General features: G+C 37.1%; 1 pseudogene; it reads left to right on the forward strand.

Annotated features, from left to right (window-relative positions):
• Positions 1-9,828, forward strand: part of LOC106763574 — a 20,277-nt pseudogene extending 10,449 nt beyond the window's left edge.
• Positions 9,829-12,844: the final 3,016 nt, after the last annotated feature.

Raw genomic sequence — 12,844 nt, forward strand, 5'->3', positions numbered from 1 at the left:
ACACGTAACCGACTCCCGAACCCGAAATTCAGTTTTCGCAGACTATGCCTTATCATTTTATGGTTTTTTCCATAGTTTTCCAGAATAAACTATGGTGGCGACTCCAAATATTTTTCAAATAATTTCTCTTTTTGGATCGTCGTCCCGTCGCGATTTTTCCGGTTGCGACAACATCATTAGCTTCTCATCCTCATTTCGCGCATCAGATCCGCACTTCATTTTCTCTCTCGAGCAAGAGAAGTATTTCCTTCCTCTCTCGAGAGCTCTCACCGTCGCCAAACAGTTCTCCTTACATATCCGCATCTGATCCTTCGCAACTTTCCATTCTCTTCATTAAAACACCTTCCGTTAGGGTTTACATCTTTTCGCAACATTTTTTGTGTTTCTCATTATATCTTCATCCTATTCCCTTTTTCCCATCGTTTTGACCGATTAAAACCTCGTTTTAATCATTTTCCACCGGTTAAATACCATTCCACCATTTAATCTTTCATTTCAACCGGTTGTCTAGATTTAGGTTCTCTGAGTTTCTTCTCAGATTTGGTTTGAACTCTTCTGGTTTCTCTCTCGATCTATCCATTATGTTGTGTCGTCTCTCTGGAAGAAGCTTGAAGGAGCTCACATCGTGCTATCGGTTATCTTCCTTGGAGCGTCGTCCATCAAGTGGTCATCAAATCTTCAATTCTTCCACGCTACAAGAGATAAGTATCTCTATCTCTGTTTTGACTTTTGTTTCTATGTTATTTCACGTTTTTGTTTTGTGTTGTTTTGTTTTTGTTTCATTTGATTTGTGTCTACTTCTTTCATCTCCGTGTTGTCATGTTTAATTTCTGTATTGTCTTGTTTTTGTGTGTTTTTGTGCTTTCTGGTTCATCCATTATGTTCAATGAGGCATCATATTTTCATTCTACGTTCGATTAAGCTTGAGTCAGTGTCTTTAGTGATTTTTATTCGGTGCATTCCATCTGTATGGGTCTTTCTTTCTAATAATCCACATTTTTGGTCTTTTTTTTAGTCTTGTGCAATGATTTAATCGGTGTTTTGCTTAACTTGTCATTTTAAATCTGAGTTTAACTGTGATTCAATTGAGTTTCTTGCTTTGAGTAAGATCTGTCCATCATCATAAGTTGTGATATTCAATTGAAGGAGCTTGATGACAGTTTTAAACAACAGTTTAAATGTCATTTCATTTATCTGAAGCTGTCTTGAGTTTTGATGTTGTCCATTACATGTAATTCTATTGCACTTTTGAAATTCTGTGAGTTGAATGTTGATCTGCTTGTGGATAGCAAATGCACACCAATTAAGCTATGAAATGTTGCATTGAGCTTGGGTGCAAGATGCTTACAGTAGCATCAGTCTCTCTTTTGCTAGTTGCACCGAAACTGGTTTATCTTTGAAGTCTGTCTTATTGTTTTTGAGTGTGTGTCAATTTCAGCTTAGTATTAGATCATTACTAAGTGTCTAAGTATTGAATTCCTAGAGTCTTAGTTGTTTGGTGTTTTAATTCACTTCTGCAGAATTATTTTTCGAATTTGGAATCTGTTATTGCACTTGTGTTTAAAAGTTGTTCTATTAAGTCTGAATTTGTTGTTTTTTTTTTAAAAAAGGCAAGTTTCTGAAATTCCAAAGCAGCAGTGAAAATGAGAAAAAGCCATTCAAATGTGTAACTTGGACTTAATAGAGCATTAATACATGTATGTGGATATGCTTGTTGTAACGTCCCGGCAACTTACAGGGACTGCTGACTGCCCCCACACATCAACACGAGGCTTTCCAGTGTGCTTTGTCCTCACTCACACACTTTCCGAGTAAATGCATTTGTTGATATGAGTAGCCAAATCAATATGTCCCGACAACTTACAGGGACTGTTGACTGCCCCCACACATCAACACGAGGCTTTCCAGTGTGTTTTGTCCTCACTCACACACTTTCNGAGAAAACTTCCCAGAAGGTCACCCATCCCATAATTACTCTAGGCTAAGCACGCTTAACCATGGAGTTCTTATGAGTTAGGCTACCGAAAAGCAAATGCATTTGTTGATATGAGTAGCCAAATCAATTCCTTTAAGCTATCCTTCAACTGTATAGTCCCATACCTATACAGTCTCTAGATCCCTCTCATTCCGATGTATGTTCGATTCGTCCACATGCCCCTTCCACTGGAAGCCTACCAGGAGCCGCTCCTTGTCCATGCCTTTTGCACCGGCGATCACTCCCCGCCCTCGTCAGTGCTCGGGCGTCACATGCCCACCAGCTTCCGCTTGATTTGTCCTCGAACCATGCCGTACTTGGAGAGGCTAGGCTCTGATACCATTTGTAACGCCCCGGCAACTTATAGGGACTGCTGACTGCCCCCACACATCAACACGAGGCTTTTTCCAGTGTGCTTTGTCCTCACTCACACACTTTTCGAGAAAACTTCCCGGAAGGTCACCCATCCTATAAGAACTCCATGGTTAAGCGTGCGTAGCCTAGAGTAATTATGGGATGGGTGACCTTCCGGGAAGTTTTCTCGGAAAGTGTGTGAGTGAGGACAAAGCACACTGGAAAGCCTCATGTTGATGTGTGGGGGCAGTCAGCAGTCCCTATAAGTTGTCGGGGCGTTACACTTGTGCTGAATTCATTGGCTATAAGGTGTATTATGCAGAAAAATGCAACACGAATACTGCACCAAATCTACCAAAGCAAAGTTTTTGTGCAAATAGCAGTTTTGTTTTCCCAATTCTGCAGTTCCATTGTTTGACCATTTATTTGCTTTTTTCATCTACTCTAGAGCTTTGTTAGGATTCTGTTTTGAGTGCTAGTTGTTCTTAAATACCTTGTTTCTTGCTTGCCTTGTTGGTTGTCTTTGTTTTGTCCAATACATGTGACTTCTATTCTGTTGTTTCTTTAATTGAGCTTTTCATTGTTTTTGAAATCTTATTTAGAGTTGAGTAGAGTCTGACCTGCTCTTATCTCCATTGTCTTGTGCTTGACTGTGTGAGTGGTTGTCCGATTTTGTTCCAGCTTCTGATTTTGACCTTAGCTTTGCCTTGCCTATCCTTTGCTTGATTGAGAAGCTTTACATTTTGGTTTCTGGAAATTGAAAGAGAGGTCTGTGTGCTTGGTAGCATCTTAAGTGGTGGTGGTCTAAAAGACTATCCAGCCTTGAACGAACAAGGGAGAATATCCCTTCCAAACCTTTCATTTGTGTGTGTAAAGTTTGTTGAGATTGTTGACAACACAAACTCTATATCAAACTAGTTTTTGATGATGACAACACAATGCTTAATAACAGTACACATGTTGCTGCATTATATGTTCTTGTTCTGAATTATTTGTCATATCTGTTGAACATGTTTTGTTGAATTGCAACGTATGTTCCTATGATTGATTGTGTGTTATATTCGTGGAATATGCTTGTATTGAAATGTGCGTGGAACATGCTTGTATTGAAATGTGAAATAATTTTTTTTTATTACTACACATTTCTGGAAAGTAAAAGATCACAAGCAACTTTATGAACTTATATTTGTTTGGACAAAGTTCTAGTCTAGTCGAATACACTCATAATGGATTTGACTATGCTAAAATCTTTGTACAGATTTTGTGAACCTGCGCTATGTGAGATTTTGAGTTGAAAAGAATTTCAAAGTGTTTTTTCATGTGTCAGACGACATTGCATATTGTATATTCGACTGTGTTACTGATCTGTTTGGAATTCTATTAAGCCTACACGGTCCAACGGCTATAATTTTCAAAAATTAGTTGAGCTTGTATGACTTGGTCAACTTTAATAAATGTGTGTTGATTTTTGTTGACTGAGGGCCTTTGTGTTGATTTTCTATTATAATTGTTTTAATACAGTCGACTGAATTAGTAGGATATTTGATTGAGAGGCAATCTGATCTAACAGAAAACTATAAATATACAAAACATGAATTGTTATGTGACTTTTCACTCAACAATAAATTACAAATTAAATAACAAATATCATTGAATATCACACCAAACAATAATTTCCTTACTACTCTATCTAATCATTAAAGTCTTATTAATTTCCTTTTAAACCAATTTTATTTCGAATTTCCTTTTTAATTAATTTTATTCCCTATTCCCTTTTCAATTAACTTCATATCCAAATTTCCTTTTTAATTATAGAAGCATAAGTGTTTATTTACAATTCCCTTTTTTCTTATTATTTTCAATCTCAAAATTCTACAATAATAGGTCTTTTACAGCCCAAATTAGTTAGCCCGACCCATATTTGCCAGCCCAACCTAAACTACCAGTCCAACCCAATACTCTCAACCAACCCAAGTTTAGGCAGACAGAACGAAGCTTCCAACTCCGGCCACCGCGACCCTATGGCGGCATCCACCAGCCCTCCATGGACACCACTCGGGCAACCAAAGAAGAACCAAACATGATGGAAACCAATTAAGGAATTCCATTCAAAGGAGTACCAACTTTTAAGTCCCTGGCAAATGTACCATATTGTTATCAAGTAATATAAACGTGTAAGTCCGAGTATCGTTTTCCCAAAGGACTCTTAGGCCTTAACTTTCATGTAACATAATCGCGTAAGACTTGAGAAGAGAATAATATTGGTGGTTGTATGCAAAGAACAAAAATAAACATGCAATGCAATTGATTCAATTGGTTTTGAGAACTATGGATGAATGGTGTTGTTGGGGTTTACAATTTCATCTTATCCACTCTCAAATATTTACTCTTCTTATTTAATTCACTTGTTTATCTAATCGCCATACAAACTTTCTTAATTACCCTTAGCCTAATTCCTTGGTGAAAAGAGCCTATTACTAATTACCGGCTTGCTATCCCTAGCCTCCCCTAGTAACTAATAATGCAATGCGTTCTGAAGCAAATGCAATTGACCGTCTTATCCCTGTCCCTAGGCGATATTGGCATAATCAAGGAATTTCCCACCAGTTCATGACATTACCATACGTCCCCATATCGATAAAGACAAACATCATTTACTGAATGAGTTAAAAAATAAAAGCATTGAGCGCAAATGAGAACCCAACAATTGATAAACAAGTATATGACAAGCATATGAAGTAAATAGGAATTTCAATATATATGAGAGTTTCAAAAGATTACATTGTTCCGCAACATCAAAGGGTTTAGTTCACCATAATCATGGTGAAACTAGATGAAAATAATGAAAGAATGAAAGAGATAACCCTAAACTTGGTTGAATGGAGCCTAAGCATCCAAGGAACCTCCTCCAAGGTGTGTGGAATAGCTCTGGACATTCTCTCTGCCAAAAGAATCCCTATCTAATTCGCACTGAGGCTATATATAAGCCCAAAAAGATAACAGATAGATAACAGAAAGTTTACAGAATCTAGCTAAAAAAAAAGACAACCGCCTAGGCGCCTAATTTGACCACTCAGCGGTTTGCCTCTAGCCACTCTGACCGCTGAGCGGTTAGTTTTGTCGCTGAGCGGTTTGCCTCTAATCGCTCTGAGCGCTCAGCGGACCATTCTGGTGCTCAGCGGCTTGTTTGACCCTTCTTTTCATCATTTTTCTCCTTCTTTCATGGGTTTAAGTCCACCTTACTTCACTTTCATCCTTAATTCATCCAAAAACCCTNCAAAACAATGCAAAACAAGCATAATATCTCTAAAACCAACTTTTGACTCTCAAGAGACTCAACTAAGTGTTTTACTTGATTTAAAGTTCATTCTAAGCCTCAAAGGGTGTGTTTTACTATCAAATTTAAGTATGAAAATAACGGTTTTTAGACCGTTATCACCAACTAAAGATAAAGCTAAGAAAGGAAAGTGAAGAAATACTTTTAAAGGCTCTTGATTTTCTTTTTCTCTTATAGGGATTCTTTTAATATGTTTATATGTGTTTTGTAGGGTCTAATAAATCAAGGGAAGAAGTAAGTAAAGAAGCAAGGAAACATCAAGAAAGGAAAAGCAAGCCAAATCCTCATTTGGAGGAATGCTGGAATCTTCACTTGGATGCATTATCAAGTAGCTCTAGGAAACCCAACGTAAGTCACATTCCAGCAGCTTGGTTGAAGAACAAAATGGCTTGCAGCGCTCAGCACCTTCCAAACTTGCGCTCAACATTATCGTTAAACATCATGCGCATCTAGCACAATCCATGTGCATCCAGCAACTTCAAAAATGCTTTAGCAAATTCAACACGTGGCTTTTCACGTTTTCTTCCCACTTGCACATCTGGCAATTGCTCCATTGTATCATAGTTAACGTGAGCTAAGTGTAAGCATAAACCAGGAGCTTTGTTTCTCCTTTAAATAGCTTGCTCCATTACTTGTAACCTTTACCTTTGAATGAAATTAGATCATTTATGTTGAACAATTTCCAGAATATCTCTTCTTCATGGTCACGGCTAGGAGAATGAATCTCGATCTCCTCTAGCCATCTTCCCTAGTGGAATCACCCTACGACTTCCTTTGCACCGCCCTTTCACTTTATCACCATTGCATCATAGAACGTCTTTGTTGCATAAAGCTGTCAATTTTTTTTCAAGTCCCAAGACTAACCCTGACCCATTTTATACTGAGCCCCATTTTTGGTGACCCACACTTTAGGGGACTTTTTTAAAGCCCTTGACCCCAAAACCCCATTCAAAGGGGTTATGAATGAAGTAGGGTCGGGTTAGCCCCCTAACCCCAAAACATCGTCTTTGTTGTGCAACTATTCCCATTTTCCTCTGACCAACCAATTCATTGAGCACTTTGACAGCCTCTCCCTCACTCTCGTCGACCCCTCCCTTCACCTCATCCCGCCATCTCCCCCCACCATGTTGGACCCCAGAGGAAACCTCCACCCTCATCAATGCCTATGGTGACAAGTGGTACTCTCTGTTGGAAAAATAGGTAGGCTTCTTTTTAAACCAAGAAGGGGGGTGAATTGGTGAGTTTTCAAAATCAGATTCTTTTCGCAATCTTTTATTCAAAGTATAAAACTTTACAAAACTTTCTTCAATCGCAAGTAATGAAAATTGTGTGCAGCGAAAAATCGTAGTTGACTACACAGATAGTACAGTCAACTAAATATAAAAGAGCAGGGATAGAGAAATTAAACACTGGTTTTTATACTACTTCGGCCTCAATGCCTACATCCAGTGTCCTTCCAATACCAGGAAGCAAATGCATTATAATGGTCAAGGTTTTTACAACAAGGCTTTTATAGAAGACCTCCACGTCAAAAATATAAAACACCTCTCTAACCCTCTAACCAAAATATAGACAAACCACACAGCAAAACTTGCAACAAGATGTCCTCTCTCTTGCAATATGCCAAACCACTTTGAACAATCCTCAAAGTGAACCAGACTCCACGAGTTTATCCCCTGTAGTCACAACAGGTACAAACAGCAACCACCATGGATGCCAACAAGAATCTTGATCAACCCAGAAAACACCTCAATGTGCATATATGTGATCAAGCAGTGAGCGCACAATCAATCTCCCCTTGAATCTCCTTCAAGCAAGATCACCATTGTCTTCTTGATGAGTTTTTGGAGCTCTATAATCTCAGAGAAATCAATCTGAAACAGAATGTGAAAATGTTAGATCATCTAAAGTCCTTGAGTAAATTCAGGTTCATTCTATTTATAGATTTCTGTTAAACGGACGCTCTCTTAGTCGAATATGCTACTAATACAGTCGACTATGTTATGACAGTTATAACAGCTTAGTCAAACCAGTAGCATCCAGTCAAACAAATTAAATTCACATTCAATACAGTTGACCTACTATTAAATGCGCAACTAACTTTTACAAATATAGTCGTTACTGTTCATGAACATAACAGAATTTCAAACCAAACAACTAATACAGTCGAATGTGTGGCTCACACAGTCGACTTCGACAGATTGAAACATTTTGAAATTATTTCCTTCACAAAATCTCACAAAGCAATGATTCTGAAAATCTGTACAAAGACTTTAGCATAGTCGATTCAATTAGTAATGGCGTCGACTTTACTACAGCTTTGTCACACAGTCATAAGTTCACAAAAGTGCTTGTGGTTTTCATCCTTCAAAACATGTGCAATGCATCCAGAAATGATGTAACATGTACAAGCTTAATAAGTATGCATTCACATAGCAATATAACACATAAACATGTTCAACAAATATACCAAACAGTAAGCATAAGAACATGTAACACAACAACAACATATGTGCGTTATTAAATATGTGTTGTCATCATCAAAAACCAAGGTGATATAGATATTGTGTTGTCAACAATCTCAACATTCCCTTGGTTGAACCAACCTCAAAGCCACCCACTGGCAAGAGGTCTTCGATCACTGTCCAGTGCCCAACGCTTCCCTCACTGCCAAAATCATCGTCCAATGCCGCCACGAAATGGAAAAACACTGCCAACGCCTCCGCTCCCTCCCTTTCCCTCGCCTCATCAACAACTCCACCACCGCTTCACCCTCCTCATGGGTTCACTTCAAATCCATGGATTCCATGGAATAAGGCCCCAACTAACCCCACATTGACATCACCACTGCCACCAACCCCAACACCCGCACCAACAACTTCAATTTCCCTGATGACATTTATGGGAGATGAAAAAGATTAAGGTATTATTCAATTGTTGTTGTCGGTTGTTTTGTTTTGTCAATTATGAAAGATGAAAAACTTGGTTCTAGTAGATTCCTGGAGCGATGAGTCTTTCTAATGGCAATGAAGCACCAAGAAAAACATATTTGTTAATGGTCATCTTGGACAAGTAAAAATTGGTGACCTAGGACTTGTTTCAATTCTTCGTGGATCCTAATCAGCACATAGTGTCATAGGTATTCACTTTTTCTCTAATGAATGCTTCACATAGAGAAGACACTACAATTTGTCATTGTCAATTAAATTTTTCCCCTTTTATGCTAGGTACCCCTGAGTTCATGGCACCAGAGTTATACAAAGAAGAATACAATGAACTTGTTGATGTGTACTCATTTGGCATGTATGTGTTGGAAATGCTTACAATGGAATATTCATATAGTGAATGTTCTAATCCAACCCAAATCTACAAGAAAGTGACATCGGTAACTTCGAATTCTGGTCTAAGTTTCTAAAGATATGTATAGCTGGTTGTTTTATTTACAAAGAATATTTCATATTTTAGGGAAAACTACCAATGGCGTTTTTTGGATTGAAGACATGGAAGCACAAAGGTTTATTGGAAAATGCTTGCTACTTGTAGAAAAGAGGCCTTCGACAAAAGAATTGTTCTTGACCCGTTTCTTGCATCTGATGATCCACCATCAACAACAAAATTTGCAATTCAGAAGCCATTTTTAAATGCCACTGAGATGGAGAAACTACAATTAAATGATGATCTTGCGAGGACTAGAATGAAAGTGATAGGAAAACTGAATCCTGAAGGTGATACTATCATTCTTAAAGTACAAGTTTTTTATAAGAATGGTTCGCAATCTTTTTCTCAAGTCAATATTCAGTTTGTTGATTTTAAGGAAAGTTCTCTTAAATGTTACTTAATACTCTGAATTACATGCTTTTTTCCATTTGACCTTTAAACACTTGCATATGTTTTATTAATGAATTTCAGTCTTTTATTAGCTAAACTTTATAAGTAAACATCATCACATTAAAGTAACAATCATTTTTTGCTGCATGAATCTACAAGTTCTATTAGGAATATATTCTTTCCCTTTGACATTTTCAATGACACCCCTATTGATGTTGCAACTGAGATAGTGAAAGAGTTGGATATTTTTGATTGGGAACCTTTTGAGATTGCAAATATGATTGATAGAGAGATATATGCTCTGCTACCTCAAAAGAGGAAAAATAGTTGTTAAGATGCCTTCCACACATTCATTTATATAGATAATGATGATTGTGATGATAATGATGCACCTCATCATCATTTTTGGTCCTTCTCTTCAAGTTCATCATTCCAAGAATCAATGCCAAATTTTATCAGCAAAACTGAGGAAATATCAAGTGGATATTATTGGCTCCATGGTATGTGTACTTGGTCCTTTTCCTTACTGATATTGTGAATGTCTTGTATAATATAGCTCTAGCTTCTGGTTTGAGATTTGTTAGCAAAGTGGGTTTTGAGAATTCAAAGAATGGTCTTCGGAAGGGAACTAGCTCACTAATGGACATTGCCACAGATCGGTTTTACTCACTTGTCTTTGTATTATGGAAATTTTATACAGCATTGTGGATTTGGTTGTCATCCATTAACTCTAAAGATTGATGTTCTTTGACACAAGATTGATTATTTCCTTATTTTGTAGTGTTATTTTTTGTAATCTCTGCCATTTTTTAGTTTTTCTGCCTAATTCTATACACATTTTACTTCCCTAAGTTGTCCATAGTAAAATATTATCGTTCAAAGGATCCTTTAGAAGGATCAAAAATTGTATCAGCTGATCTTGTAGCTACTGGAATCCAGAAAGGGCTTACTTATTGCAGTGCTTTCTAGATTCCTGTTGATTCTAGCATTTTACTTCACAACAATATATGGTGACCAAGGATGGATGATTATGCTTGTTTCTTTCTTGGGACTAACCAATGGTTATCTCACTGTATGTGTATTTACCAATTGTTGCATAAAATTTTTGTTTCTCTCTGTTTTTGTATCTGTTTCTTGCTCATATCTTTTTTTCTCTGCATAAAATTTGGTAAAAAGAAAGACCCATGGGCTGGCCCTAACCCATAGGGCTTTGGGGGTATTTAGCTCTGTGGACTTTTTTAATAAAGGGCTTTTTTGGCCCTGTGGGCTTTTTTGGCCCCAACCCATGTGGGCTAGGGTCAAGTCCTATGATTGGGGCTTATTTGACAGCGCTACTGTTGTAATAAAACCTTCTTCCCATTCTCCATTTGGTTCCACCCTCCACTTCCATTAAACCTCCTTATATTCATGTCACTGCTAGAGTTTTCATTCCGTTGCTTGAGTTTTCACTTGGTGATGCTCACAGAAGGTTCGATATTAGCCTTGAACCTGAATCAGCTTGGAGCATCTTCCATTAGATGGTAGTCATAGCTTAGGATCGACACGTTGTTTGAGCTAAGTGTTTCTTCATTCCATATTGTTTCACTATTCTAATTTGTCATTCAATTTATTCCAATTTTTAGTTGCTATTGCATTCATTTGTTCAATCAAATTTGATGCGCAACATTGTTTCATTGCATCTGATGCTTGTTTTGGTTTTTTCTATATATTTTAATCTATGCAATTTATTCATTTGAGTCATTTCCTTACTTAATTCCATTTTTTGTTGTGTTTTAGTCATGTGCTCAAACTATGTTTGATGTAGTTTTTATTTGTTTGTGAAATCCGGTTGTTTTGCTTTTAAATTCATAAGTGTTTCAGACAATTGTTGGTGCAATTATCAACCAAATAACAGTCGTGATATGTTGAATCTAGCCTTGGTGATATATTAGCCATGAGCACAGTGATGTTCATGTGAATTTCTAGTCAATTTTATTTGCTGGAAGTAATTCTAAGGTAATAAGAAATTTGTTTGAATCTGCTTCAATTCATTTTTTTTGTTTAGTTAAAATCTGATTTCAATTACCTCTATTTTAGTTGAATGACACATGTTGTTGTGAAAGGATAGGCACATTAATTGAGCAATGAAATGCACATGCATAGCTTGGGTGCCTAAACCAGAAACACATTGTAGTGTCTAATTTCAAATTTTAGCTTTGCATCGTGTTGTTTGACTTGTATGTGTTATGTATCCAAGTATGGAACGTAACTAGAAAGCTTCCTCACACACTCTCACAGATAAGGAACAAAAGAAAATAGCTAAATAAACATATTTTATTGAATGAAATAAATGAAACAAAGAAAGCAAACAATAATTGGGAGCAGGATCTCTGTCAGTTACTTGAGAGCATAACCTCTCTTACAAAACTCACCAATCAAAAGCATGCCTTTAACCTTAGGCTTACGCTTTATTTATACTAATTAATCCCCTCCCAAAAATGTGCTGAATATTATAAAATAATCTAATTTGTTATAATTATCTTATACGAATATCCTTAGCCTTATTTACTATATTTAACTTATACCGAATAATATATTGAGATATAGCTTTGTTACTCTAATTATCCTTTGTTGAATATCTCTCTTGTTATTGTAATTAATTTCCCACCCATCCTAACCCCTGTGGCAGTTAGGATGCTTCCTCGCTTCTTCCAACTGTTCGGCCTGGTTGTCCCCCCTTGTCTACTGTTTGGCCAACACGCTCCCCGTCTTCTACCGTTCGGCCTGGTCGTACCTCCTTGTCTACCTGTTCGGTCAACTTGCTCCCCTCCTTTTATTGTTCGGTCCTCTTCTCTTTCTCTCCTATACCTCTTCCTCTCACACACTTTCCAGCCCCTAATAATATGAGTTCAATTCGAGTTTAACTCTACCTATCTGTTGTTTTCTAGCTTGGTCTTGTGTAGTTATACATTCTAGAGTCACTTTTAACATTGCCTAGTCCATTGAATCTTTTAAACTCGGTTTTAGTGGTGTGATGGAGTGATTTTTTTGCATTTTTGGACATAGCAGAGTAAAATTTCGACTGCTAGCATTTATATGTTGTGTCAAACAATTAAATAAACATGGTTAAGAAAATTTAATAACAACAGCAATGAAAAATAACATACCGCGATGCCAAATGGTGAAGATGGAGACGGTCTACGATGGGGTCGCACTGATAACGGTTGAAAATATTGTTATCTGTGATTCAATTTTGATACTAAATGCACCCTTTTTTACTTATAAACTTGCTTTAACTCATGTTTTTGCTTTAGTTTTGTGAATAAGAGAATTGAGGTTATACTTAATGATTTTATTACTAAATTTCCTTA

This window comes from Vigna radiata, chromosome 6, assembly GCF_000741045.1.
Source record: "Vigna radiata var. radiata cultivar VC1973A chromosome 6, Vradiata_ver6, whole genome shotgun sequence".
Taxonomy (NCBI): domain Eukaryota; kingdom Viridiplantae; phylum Streptophyta; class Magnoliopsida; order Fabales; family Fabaceae; genus Vigna; species Vigna radiata.